Raw genomic sequence first — 11,459 nt, 5'->3', positions numbered from 1 at the left:
TGTCCTTGAGCGGAGAACTGGATTATAAGTGATGGCAATTGTACTCGTGTTGTCACAAAATATGGGCGAATTATTTGTAATTACTCCATAATCTTTCAGTTGTTGCTGGATCCAGATTAGTTGTGCACAGCAACTACCAGCAGCAAAGTATTCTGCTTCAGTTGTTGAGGTAGCTATAGATGTCTGCTTCTTACTGAACCAAGAGATCAGTCTGTCTCCTAGAAACTGACAAGATCCACTTGTACTTTTTCGATCAAGCTTACATCCTACATAATCTGCATCTGAATATCCAACTAAATTTAAAGTAGAGTCTTTAGAATACCATAACCCAACATTTTGTGTGCCCTTAAGATATCTCAAAATTCTTTTAGCAGCTGAGAAATGTGATTGCTTAGGATTTGCTTGAAATCTAGCACACATACACACAACAAATACAATATCAGGGCGACTGGCAGTTAGGTATATTAAACCTCGGTATAGTGTCGCCTCAACTGATATTCCCTCTTGATCAGTGTCCAATTTAACTGATGAGCTCATGGGAGTATTTGCAGCTGAACATGATTCCATGCAAAATTTCTTCAGTAGCTCTTTTGTATATTTAGTCTGACTGATGAATATGCCAGTTTTCAGTTGCTTCACTTGCAGTCCAAGGAAGAATTTCAGTTCACCCATCATGCTCATTTCGAACTTTTCCTGCATCAACTTAGCAAATTTCTCGCATAATTTGGAGTTAGTTGACCCAAATATGATATCATCAACATAAATTTGAACTAATAAAATGTGATTATTCTTAGTAAATTTGAACAAGGTCTTATCAACTGATCCAACAGAAAAATCATGATCAGTTAGAAATTTTGACAGAGTTTCGTACCAAGCTCTGGGAGCTTGTTTAAGACCATATAATGCTTTGTTCAAATGATATACATGATCAGGAAAGATGTGATTTACAAAACCTGGGGTTGTTCAACATATACTTCCTCTTGCAATTGGCCATTTAGGAATGCAATTTTTACGTCCATCTGAAAGACCTTGAAATTCTTGTATGATGCATAGGCAAGAAACATTCTGATTGCTTCCAGTCTTGCAACTGGAGCACATGTCTCATCATAGTCAATTCCTTCTTCTTGTCTGTATCCTTGTGCTACTAATCTTGCTTTGTTGCGTCCAACCGAACCATCTTCGTTCAGTTTGTTCCTGAAAACCCATTTTGTACCTATGACAGTTTTTGAAATTGGTCTTGGAACTAAGTTCCAGACATTGTTATGAGTAAACTGATTTAGCTCTTCTTGCATTGCATTTACCCAGTTAGGATCAGCAAGAGCTTCATCAGTTTTCTTTGGTTCTATTTGTGAAACAAAAGCTGAATAGATAAATAGATTTAGCATTTGATTGCGAGTTTTTACTGGATCAGATGGATTTCCTATTACCAATTCAGGTGGGTGTGATTTTCTCCATCTGTACTCAGTATTTGTTGTATCAATAATTTCTTCAGCTGGTAACTGAATATCATCAGTTTGCTCTATCAACTGATCATTAGGAATGGCTTCTGGTTCAGTTGATTGATCTGACACTTCTGGTTCGGGTGTTTGAAGAGTGTTTTGATTAATATCATTGTCTTCTTCATTATCATCCTCCAAACTGATATCTTTCAGTCGATCAACTAGCTCCACTTGATCAGTTGGCTTATTAGTTAGTTCAGTTTCATCGAAGTCAACATGAGCAGATTCTTCAACATTTAGGGTTTTCTTGTTAAAGACTCTATAAGCTATGCTAACTGGTGAGTATCCAAGAAATATTCCCTCTGCAGATTTAGCATCAAATGCTTTTAAATAATTTTTACCATTATCAAGGATAAAACATCTGCACCCGAATATTTTGAAATAAGTGATTATACTTTTTCTTCCATGCCAGATCTCATATGGTGTTTTCATATGATTCTTATTAATCATTGATCTGTTCTGAGTATAACATGCAGTGTTTACTGCCTCTGCCCAAAACCTTTGAGAAATACCAGAATCAGCAAGCATTGTTCTAGCAGCTTCTTTAAGAGTCCGATTTCTTCTCTCATCTACACCATTTTGCTGAGGAGTTCTAGCTGCTGAGAGCTCATGCTTGATTCCAGCATTTTCTAGAAAATTTGAAAGAGTTTGATTGATAAATTCAGTTCCTCGATCTGATCTGATTCGATCAATTTCAACTGATTTTTCATTTAAAAGTCTTTTGAAAAGCTTGATCAGTTGTGCAGAAGTTTGGTCTTTTGATTTGAGAAAGATAACCCAAGTAAATCTTGAAAAATCATCAACAATCACCAAGGTGTATTTCATTCCCCCTAAACTCATGACTGGTATGGGACCAAAGAGATCCATGTGCAATAGTTCTAAGCATCGGGATGAAGATTTACAGCCTTTGTTTTTAAAAGACGATTTTACTTGTTTTCCAAACTGACATGCTGAGCAAAGTTTTTCTTTTGAAAATTTTATTTTGGGCAAACCAGTTACAAGTTCATGTTTACTCAGATAGGCAATGGATTTAAAATTTAGGTGACTTAGTCTCTTGTGCCACAACCAGTTTTTAGATGATTTTGAAGCAATAAAACAAACTGGTGCATTAGTTTGATCATTCCAACTGACTTTATATGTGTTTCCACAACGTTTGCCAGTTAGTATGATTTCATCAGTTGAAGTTTTAACTGAGCATGAGTTTTTGTCAAAATGTACTGAAAATCCACTGTCGCATAATTGACTGACGCTGATCAAGTTATACTTCAGGTTTTCTCCTAGTAGAACATCTTTAAAAGTAAAATTACCATGGATAAGCTTACCCTTAACCACAGTTCTACCTTTGGAATTGTCCCTGAAACTGATATTTGGACCACTGTATTTGATCAGTTGAGATAGCACACTTGCATCTCCTGTCATATGTCGCGAGCATCCACTGTCCAAATACCATATTGAGTTCTTGTTTGTACCTGTTACCTGCAGTCACACACATAATATAATTGGTACCCATATCTATTTGGGTCCTGAACTGATTAGTCCCTTAGGAACCCATACCTGAATTAGTCTAACAGACTTTCCAGTAGCTGTATTCCAAATGGTTTTTCTTGGCTTTTGTGTGCTTGTGTAGTGTATGGATGATACAATATGAGTTTTAGCTTTATTCAACCGATTTTTCAGTCTATATATCTTCTGAACTGACTTGCAGTTATAGTAATTGGAATAGCCATTCGAATAGTTTTTGTAAAATCTTTTTGGTGACTGACTACATGAATCAGTTACCACTTTTGGGTTATAACCAATACCATATCTTTTGCCCTTGTTCATACTTTCAGTTGGCTTTTCAACCAGTTTACTTGGCTCTGATTGTTCTTGTACCATAACTGATTTGACAAAGTGAATGTATTTTCCTTTGCTCATATTCAGTTTTGGTTGAGTATCATTGGTTGACATTTCATCTTGGTTACAGAACCCCAAACCAGTCTTATCAGTAACTGATTTTTGGGAGTTCTGTATATCAGTCAATGCGATAGATGATTTGTTCCACGACTAAATAAGCTCAGTCTGTTTTGTGTTCTCAAGCATCAACTTCTGTATTAATGACTGATTTTTATTTCTTTCTGCTTTTAGCTCAGCAATTTCCCTTTTTAGACTCAACCCTTCAACTGATTCATCAGTTTTGGTTTTATTGTCTGTGGGATCAGTTTGCTTTGCTTTGAGTTTTTCAAATGATGATGCAAGTTTCTGATACTCATCTACCATGTCATGTAATGTGAAAATGAGTTTTTCTCGTGTAAAATCAGTTGAACTAAAATCAAATACCTGTTGGCTAGATGACTCTTCTGCTGCATCATTAGCCATCAAGCACTTTACTTCCTCATCATCACTAGAACTGCATGAGTTTTCTGGTTCCGACTCATCAGTGTCAGTTTCTGCCCATTTTGATTTGTTTTCTTCAGCTAAGAGTACTTCATGTTTCTTTCTGAAAAACTTTTTATCTTCTTTGGGTCTTCTTTTGTGTTCATATGATTCCTTTCTTCTATCAGTTGAGCCTTGAACATCCTTCTTAGGTTTAGGACAATCAGCAATAAAGTGGCCTGATTTGCCACAGTTGTAGCATGCATTTGATTCATCCTTGGCGTTGTTTCTTTGATATGGTTTCTGGAAGTTCCCTTGATTCTTTCTCATGAACCTTCCAAATTTTTTGATAAACAATGACATAGCATCGTTACTCAACTGATCAGCAGATTTTTCAACTGAACTGATTTGTTCAGTTCTGACAGCGGCTAGAGCAGTTGTGGCTGCAGAAGTAGATGGTTCTCCTTCTCTGGTCTGCAGCTCAAATTCATAGGCTTTTAAATCAACAAATAGATCATGGAGTTCGATTTGGTTCAGATCTTTGGATTCCCTCATTGCCATGGTCTTGACATCCCATTCTTTGGGAAGACCTCTCATTACCTTTAGTGCAATTTCTTTGTTGGTATACACTTTTCCAAGTGCATTTAGCTCATTGATGATACTACTTACTCTTTCATCATACTCGTGCATCAATTCTCCTGCTTTCATTTTGATGTTATCAAACTTTTGCACAACAACAGAAAGTTTATTTTCTTTGGTTTGATCATTTCCTTCACACAGCTGGATCAGCTTTTCCCAAATTTCTTTGGCTGTTTTACACATCTTTATTTTGCTGAAAGTTACTTTGTCCAGCGTTTTGTACAGAATGTCTTTAGCCACATTGTCAAGATTTGCTTTTCTTTTGTCTTCAGTTGTCCATTCATCTCTGGGCTTTTCTATTCTTTGTGGTGCCCCTTCTGTGATGGCAATTGCTGTATTTGCTTTTAGAATCTTCATGGGTCCATCAGTTATGACATACCACATGTCATCATCTTGTGCTGCTAAATGAGCTTGCATTCTAATTTTCCAATCATCGAATTCTACTCTGGAGAACATAGGAATTTTGTTGAATGAACTCATGCTAGCAAGTTTATATATCAAAAGTATTCAAGAACAAGATTCACCCGCTCTGATACCACTTGTTAGGATCGGATAACGTATCAAAAGTAGTTTAGAAGTGGGGTTGAATAAACACTTACAATTAAAATTGATCTTTTCAAATTTTGAGTTCAGTTTGGTGACAAACTGATTCTCGGAATCTTGTTGATCAATATCAATCAGTTAAACTGAATCAGTTGCGGAAGGTAACTGACTGAAAGATAGAATACAAAAATAAAATGCGCAAGGGTTGTTTCTGGATGTTCGGAGATTTCAATTACTCCTACGTCACCTCTTCTATCACAAGGATAGGATATTCACTAAAAGACTTTGATCAGATACAAGAATTGTACTGACCCACTTCAGCTTGGACTTAACACTGCCAAAAACTGAAACTCTTAGTATAACAGAATGTTCTCAGTGCTTAACTGATCTTAGCACTATCGAATTTCAATGATTATTACAACTTGCTTGTAAGCTCAAATTGTAGCCTTAACTGCTACGAATAAATCAAGTAAGAGGTGAGCTGAGATTTTGACAGAGTGACAACAAGCTTTTTGAATAGTATTCACTTCGTTGTTGTTTTCAGCTGCTCTTCTGTCATATTTATATGTTTCTTTTCCAACGGTAACTTGAGATAAATTTGAATATATGTATCCGTTGATTTCCACTTCATTATTCTTTGGACTTTGTTTGCGGCGTCTTAATTGCTTTAGCTGGAATGCGTTGTTCTAGGTAGTCTTGGTTGTGGTGCGGCGTTTCATATTCAGTTGTAATCTGTTATGTCTCTTTGTCGGTTGAAAGTTCTTTCCCGAGACATCTTCAGCTGAGAGATACTTAACTTTAAGGCATTCGGCTGGATGTATTAACTGATCGGTTTCCAACTGATCAGACAGTCGATTTCAGTTATTAAGTCCAGTTGCTGAGTTCAGTTGGTTCGTATTTTCAGTTGGTTGTTCAGTTTGTCAAACTACAGAATTTAGTTTCCAACATGATCATCTGGAAAATTTTCATTATTGGTATTTCATTATGAGATGATTCAGTCATTATCCTAGATAAATGATCGGCTACAACATTTTCTTTTCTTTTTTTATCTTTAATTATAATATCAAATTCTTGTAACAATAAAATCCACCGTATTAATCTTGGCTTAGCATCTTGTTTATTTGATAAATATTTAATGGCAGAATGATCGGTGTAAACAATAGTAGTAGAACCAATTAAATAAGATCGAAACTTATCTAATGCAAATACTACTGAAAGTAATTCTTTTTCAGTAGTTGAATAATTTATTTGGGCATTATTTAAGGTTCTACTAGAATAATAGATTGCATAAGGTTTTCCTTCTTTTCTTTGTCCTAACACAGCTCCTATAACATAATCACTTGCATCACACATTAATTCAAATGGTAAAGACCAATCTGGAGGTTGTAAAATAGGTGATGTAACTAAAAGATTAATAATTTTTTAAAAGCATTTTCACATTTCTGAGTCCATTCAAATTGTGTATCTTTTGTTAAAAGATTTGAAATTGGTTTAGATATTATGCTGAAATTTTTTATAAACCTTCTATAAAATCCTGCATGACCCAAGAATGATCGAACTTCTTTGACCGTTTTTGGTGATGTTAAGTTAGCAATAACATCAACTTTGGCTTTATCAACTTCAATTCTTTTTTCAGATATCACATGTCCTAAAACAATCCCAGATTTAACCATATAATGACATTTTTCCCAATTTAAAACAAGATTTTTTTCTTCACATCTTTTAATACTTCTTCTAGATTTTTAAGACAATTTTCAAATGAGTTTCCAAAAACAGTTATATCATCCATAAAAACTTCTACATATTCTTCAATCATATCACTAAAAATACTTAACATGCATCTTTGAAAAGTATCCGGAGCATTACATAAACCAAATGGCATTCTTTTAAATGCAAAAGTTCCGAAAGGACAAGTAAAAGTAGTTTTTTCTTGATCTTCTAATGATATAGGTATTTGATAATACCCCGAATACCCATCAAGAAAACAATAATAAAAATTTCCTGCTACTTTTTCTAGAATTTGATCTAAAAATGGTAGTGGGAAATGATCTTTTCTAGTTGCATCATTTAATTTTCTATAATCAATACACATACGCCAACTAGATTGAATCCTAGCTTGTAATAACTCTTCCTTTTCATTTTTTATAACAGTGATGCCTGACTTTTTAGGTATTACTTGTGTTGGACTTACCCATTTACTATCTGAAATTGGATAGATAATTCCAGCGTCTAATAGTTTTAATACTTCATTCTTAACAACTTCCATCATCTGTGGATTTAACCTTTGTGGTTGTTGATATGTTTTAGCATTTTTTTCCAAGTGAATTTTATGTGTACAAATTAAAGGATTCATACCTTTTATATCTTTCAAAGTCCATCCAATTGCATTTTTATATTTTTTAAGTAATTTAATCAAATCTTCTTCTTGATTTGGCAAAAGAGTGGAAGAAATTTCAACAGGATATATTTTATTTTCACCAAGAAATACATATTTCAATTCTAATGGTAAAACTTTTAATTCAAGTTTTGTATTATCATCTTCTTTAAAATTATTTTTAGACTCAAAACTTTCTATTGAAAAAACTTCAGATTGTTGATTTAAGTTTTCTTCTTGTATATTTTCTTCCACAATTGTTTCAATTTCATTATCATATTCATTTTTCATTAATATTTGATTGTTTACATAAATTGAACACATTAAGTTCTAGAGTCATATTTCCAAAAGACAATTTCATTATTCCATTTCGACAATTTATTAAAGCATTTGAAGTTGATAGCAACAAGGTAGTCCCAATATTACTGAAATTTCAGTATGTACTTCTATTGGTTGTGTATCCAAAACAATAAAATCTACTGGATATATGAATTTATCAACTTGAACCAACACATCTTCTACAATACCTCTAGGTATTTTGATTGACCTATCCGCCAGCAAGAGAGTAACAGAAGTGGGTTTTAATTCTCCTAAATTAAGTTTTTCATAAACTGAATAAGGAAGTAAATTCATGCTTGCTCCCAAATCCAACAAAGTTTTTTTAATTTTATTTTCTCCAATAATACATGAAATTGTTGGACAACCAGGATCTTTATATTTTAAACTAGAATTATTTTGAAGAATAGAACTTATTTGTTCAGCCAAGAATGCTTTTTTCTTCACATGCAATTTTCTCTTTACAGTACATAATTCTTTTAAAAATTTTGCATAAGAAGGTACTTGTTTAATAGCATCTAATAATGGAATATTTATCTTCACTTGTTTAAAAAATTCATAGATATCAGAATCACTTTTTTGTTTTTTATGATTTGTTAATGCATGAGGAAATGGTGGAGGTTTATTTGACTTATTTACTATTTCAGATGATTTATCATTCACCATATTATTCTTAAAATTTAAGGTATCATCATTCTCAAAAGTATCAGGATTATCATCCTTACTCTTTGATTTTAAATGATCATTGTTTTCATTACTATATGGATCATTAACTATTTTACCACTTCTAAGGGTAATAACAGATTTTATTTGATCAATTTTTTCATTTTTTAATTCTTGATTTTGATTTTTAGGATTAGGTTGAGGTTGAGATGGAAATTTTTCTTTGTCATGAATATTAAGTGCATATGCAAATTTTGCAAGAGTTTCTTTCAAATCACTCATAGATTGACTGTTTTGAATATTGATAGACTCTTGCTTTTGGATGAATGCATGAATGATATCTTCAAAGTTTTTTCTTGGAGGTGTAACATAAGGAATATAACCTTGATGATTTTGGTTATTTTGAAAATATTGTTGTGACTGTTGTGCATTATTATCATTCCTTCAACTATAATTAGGATGATTTTTCCATCCAGGATTATATGATGGTGAAAAAGGATCTAGTATTGGTTTTTTATATTTGTTAACATAATTTGCTTGTTCATGGAGACATTCTTTAAATGAAGGTAATGTTGGACAATCTTTTGTAGCATGATCATGTGTATCACATATATGACAAACAATTTCTTGAATACTTTTTAATTGACCACTCTTTTTCATTTCTAATGACTCAATTTTTCTTGCTAAAGATGCAAGTTTAGCTTGAATATCTATATCATCTTTAAGATTATAGATTCCACCCTCATTTGTTGAATTATTGTTTTTAGTTGTTGGTGGTTCTATTTTGCCTATATTATCCCAATTTTGAGCATTTTCTGCTAATGAATCCAAATATTCCATAGCTTCTTTTGGGTTTTTATCTTCAAAAGTTCCATTACACATGAATTCTATCATTTGCCTATCTTTAGGTATTAGACCTTCATAAAAGTGAGAAACTATTCTCCATGTTTCAAAACCATGATGTGGGCATGTATTAAGTAATTCTTTATATCTATCCCAACATTGATAATACGTTTCTCCTTGTTTTTGAGAAAAAATTGTAATTTGTCTTTTAAAAGAGTTTGTTCTATGGGAAGGAAAAAACTTTTTGAGAAATTGTTGTTGCATTTCTTCCCATGATCTTATTGAACTTGATCTTAAATTTTGTTAGCCATGTTTTAGCTTTATCTTTTAAAGAAAAAGGGAAAAGCTTTAATCGAACTATATCCATGCTACAATTTTGATTATTATAAGTGTTACAAACTTTCTCAAATTCTCTTAGATGCAAATATGGATTTTCAGAATCTAAGCCATGAAAATTTGGTAAAAGTTGAATAATTTGAGGTTTGAAGTTGAAATTAGATGCATCAGAAGGAAAAACTAAACAAGATGGGGCACTAGTTCTAATAGGGTTCATATGGTGCCTAAGTGTTCTTAATAGATCATGTTCTTGATTATTATTATTATTATTATTATCATTATCTTGATTATTTGAATTATCATCCATGTTTAAATTATTTTCAGATACTCGAATAAGTCTACCACTTTTTTTTCGACTCCAAATACTCATACAAAAAAAAAAAAACAACACAATACTTATCAATAAAACATAATTAACAAATATAAACTTAATTTATACCTCCCCGGCAACGGCGCCAAAAACTTGCTACTACTTAAATAATAATTCACCAAAGTGTAGGTTGTCTACAAGTAATATATTTCGTAAGTACGAGATCGATCCTCAGAGAGGTTATTTTGAGTTTAAATTTATTAATTTATAGATTACCAAATGCAAGAATGAAGTTTACAAATTATAAATTTTGTCAAGCCTTAAGAATTTATTCTTGATTTATGTAATATTGTTTAACTAAAAGTAAAACAAAAGAAACCACCATAAATAATGGTTCCAAGAAAATTAAACACACACATAATATAATATAGTTCCCACTATAGAAAATACCGAATTAACCGATATTTTTTATATGGTACCTATGCTTATAATTATAACTATATAAATAAATAATTGCATAAAGTAAATGTTAAATTAAATCATCATATTTCATTTAGAACAACCGGCAGAGCCACGTTATTGCCTAAATGAAATATATTGATTTAATAAGTTAGTTGCGGTAAAGTAAAAGTTAGTTGCGGAAAAGTAAAAGTTAGTTGCGATAAAGTAAATGTTAGTTGCGGAAAAGTAAAAGTTAGTTGCGATAAAGTAAATGTTAGATTGTTAGATGTTAGTATTAAATCATAATATTTTATTTAGAACAACCGGCAGAGCCACGCTATCGTCTAAATGAAATATTATGATATTATTATATAAATATATATATATATATCAATATATATATAATAATAAGTGATGAAATATTTATTGTATCAAAATTAAACAACAAATCAAGATAACCACTTTAATGGTATCAAGCATTTGATGTAAATTGATAACAACAAATAATTCATTTTTATACCTACAATAAAAATAAGTTAGCTAAATGAAAAGAAATAAAGAAAGAATATACAAAATAAAAACAATCTTACTTCACCAAGAATGCATCCTCTTCATCTTGACATAATAGATTTAGCTTGCCATAAGCTTACTTTTGATCAACACTAAAATATCTCTCATAGTTGAGAACATGAAAGAAAATATATTGGAACTTAGAACTTTGATACACACTCACACTATATTTTACAATGAGATAGAATGATTCTCAAGCTAGCACAAGGCCTCTATTTATAGGCCAAATGAGAGAAATGGTCAAAATTTTTATTAATGCCATGTAGTTGCAATAGTATTCTTTGTCTCTTTCAAGTTCAATTCCATGTCCCTTCTTTCAATGCTTTGTTCCATGACTTTAATCACCGAATTTGACTTTGCTCAAAACGGAAAACATGTGGGGAATTGTCTGTAGATGAATTTGGCCACTTGATTCACCTCATTTGGTTAAATATTGAAATAGTTATGATTTTTTTACTATATGCTGGTCATAGTAAAAGTTAAATTTGTCTTCCTTTTGATATTTGCACAATTTGATCATCTTAATGAACTTTTTATGCAATCATATCTT

At 32.1% G+C, this 11,459-nt stretch overlaps 1 non-coding gene across 1 annotated transcript; it reads left to right on the top strand.

The window, feature by feature from the left end:
* Positions 1 to 9,361: 9,361 nt before the first annotated feature.
* On the top strand, positions 9,362 to 9,472 carry LOC142521465 (small nucleolar RNA R71). The gene has a single exon (XR_012814202.1). It is a non-coding gene; the product is annotated as a small nucleolar RNA R71 (small nucleolar RNA).
* Positions 9,473 to 11,459: the final 1,987 nt, after the last annotated feature.

Source organism: Primulina tabacum, chromosome 1 (genome assembly GCF_025594145.1).
Source record: "Primulina tabacum isolate GXHZ01 chromosome 1, ASM2559414v2, whole genome shotgun sequence".
Lineage (NCBI taxonomy): Eukaryota > Viridiplantae > Streptophyta > Magnoliopsida > Lamiales > Gesneriaceae > Primulina > Primulina tabacum.
The sequence above is the reverse complement of the archived record's forward strand: the minus strand, read 5'-3'. Positions and strand labels throughout refer to the sequence as shown.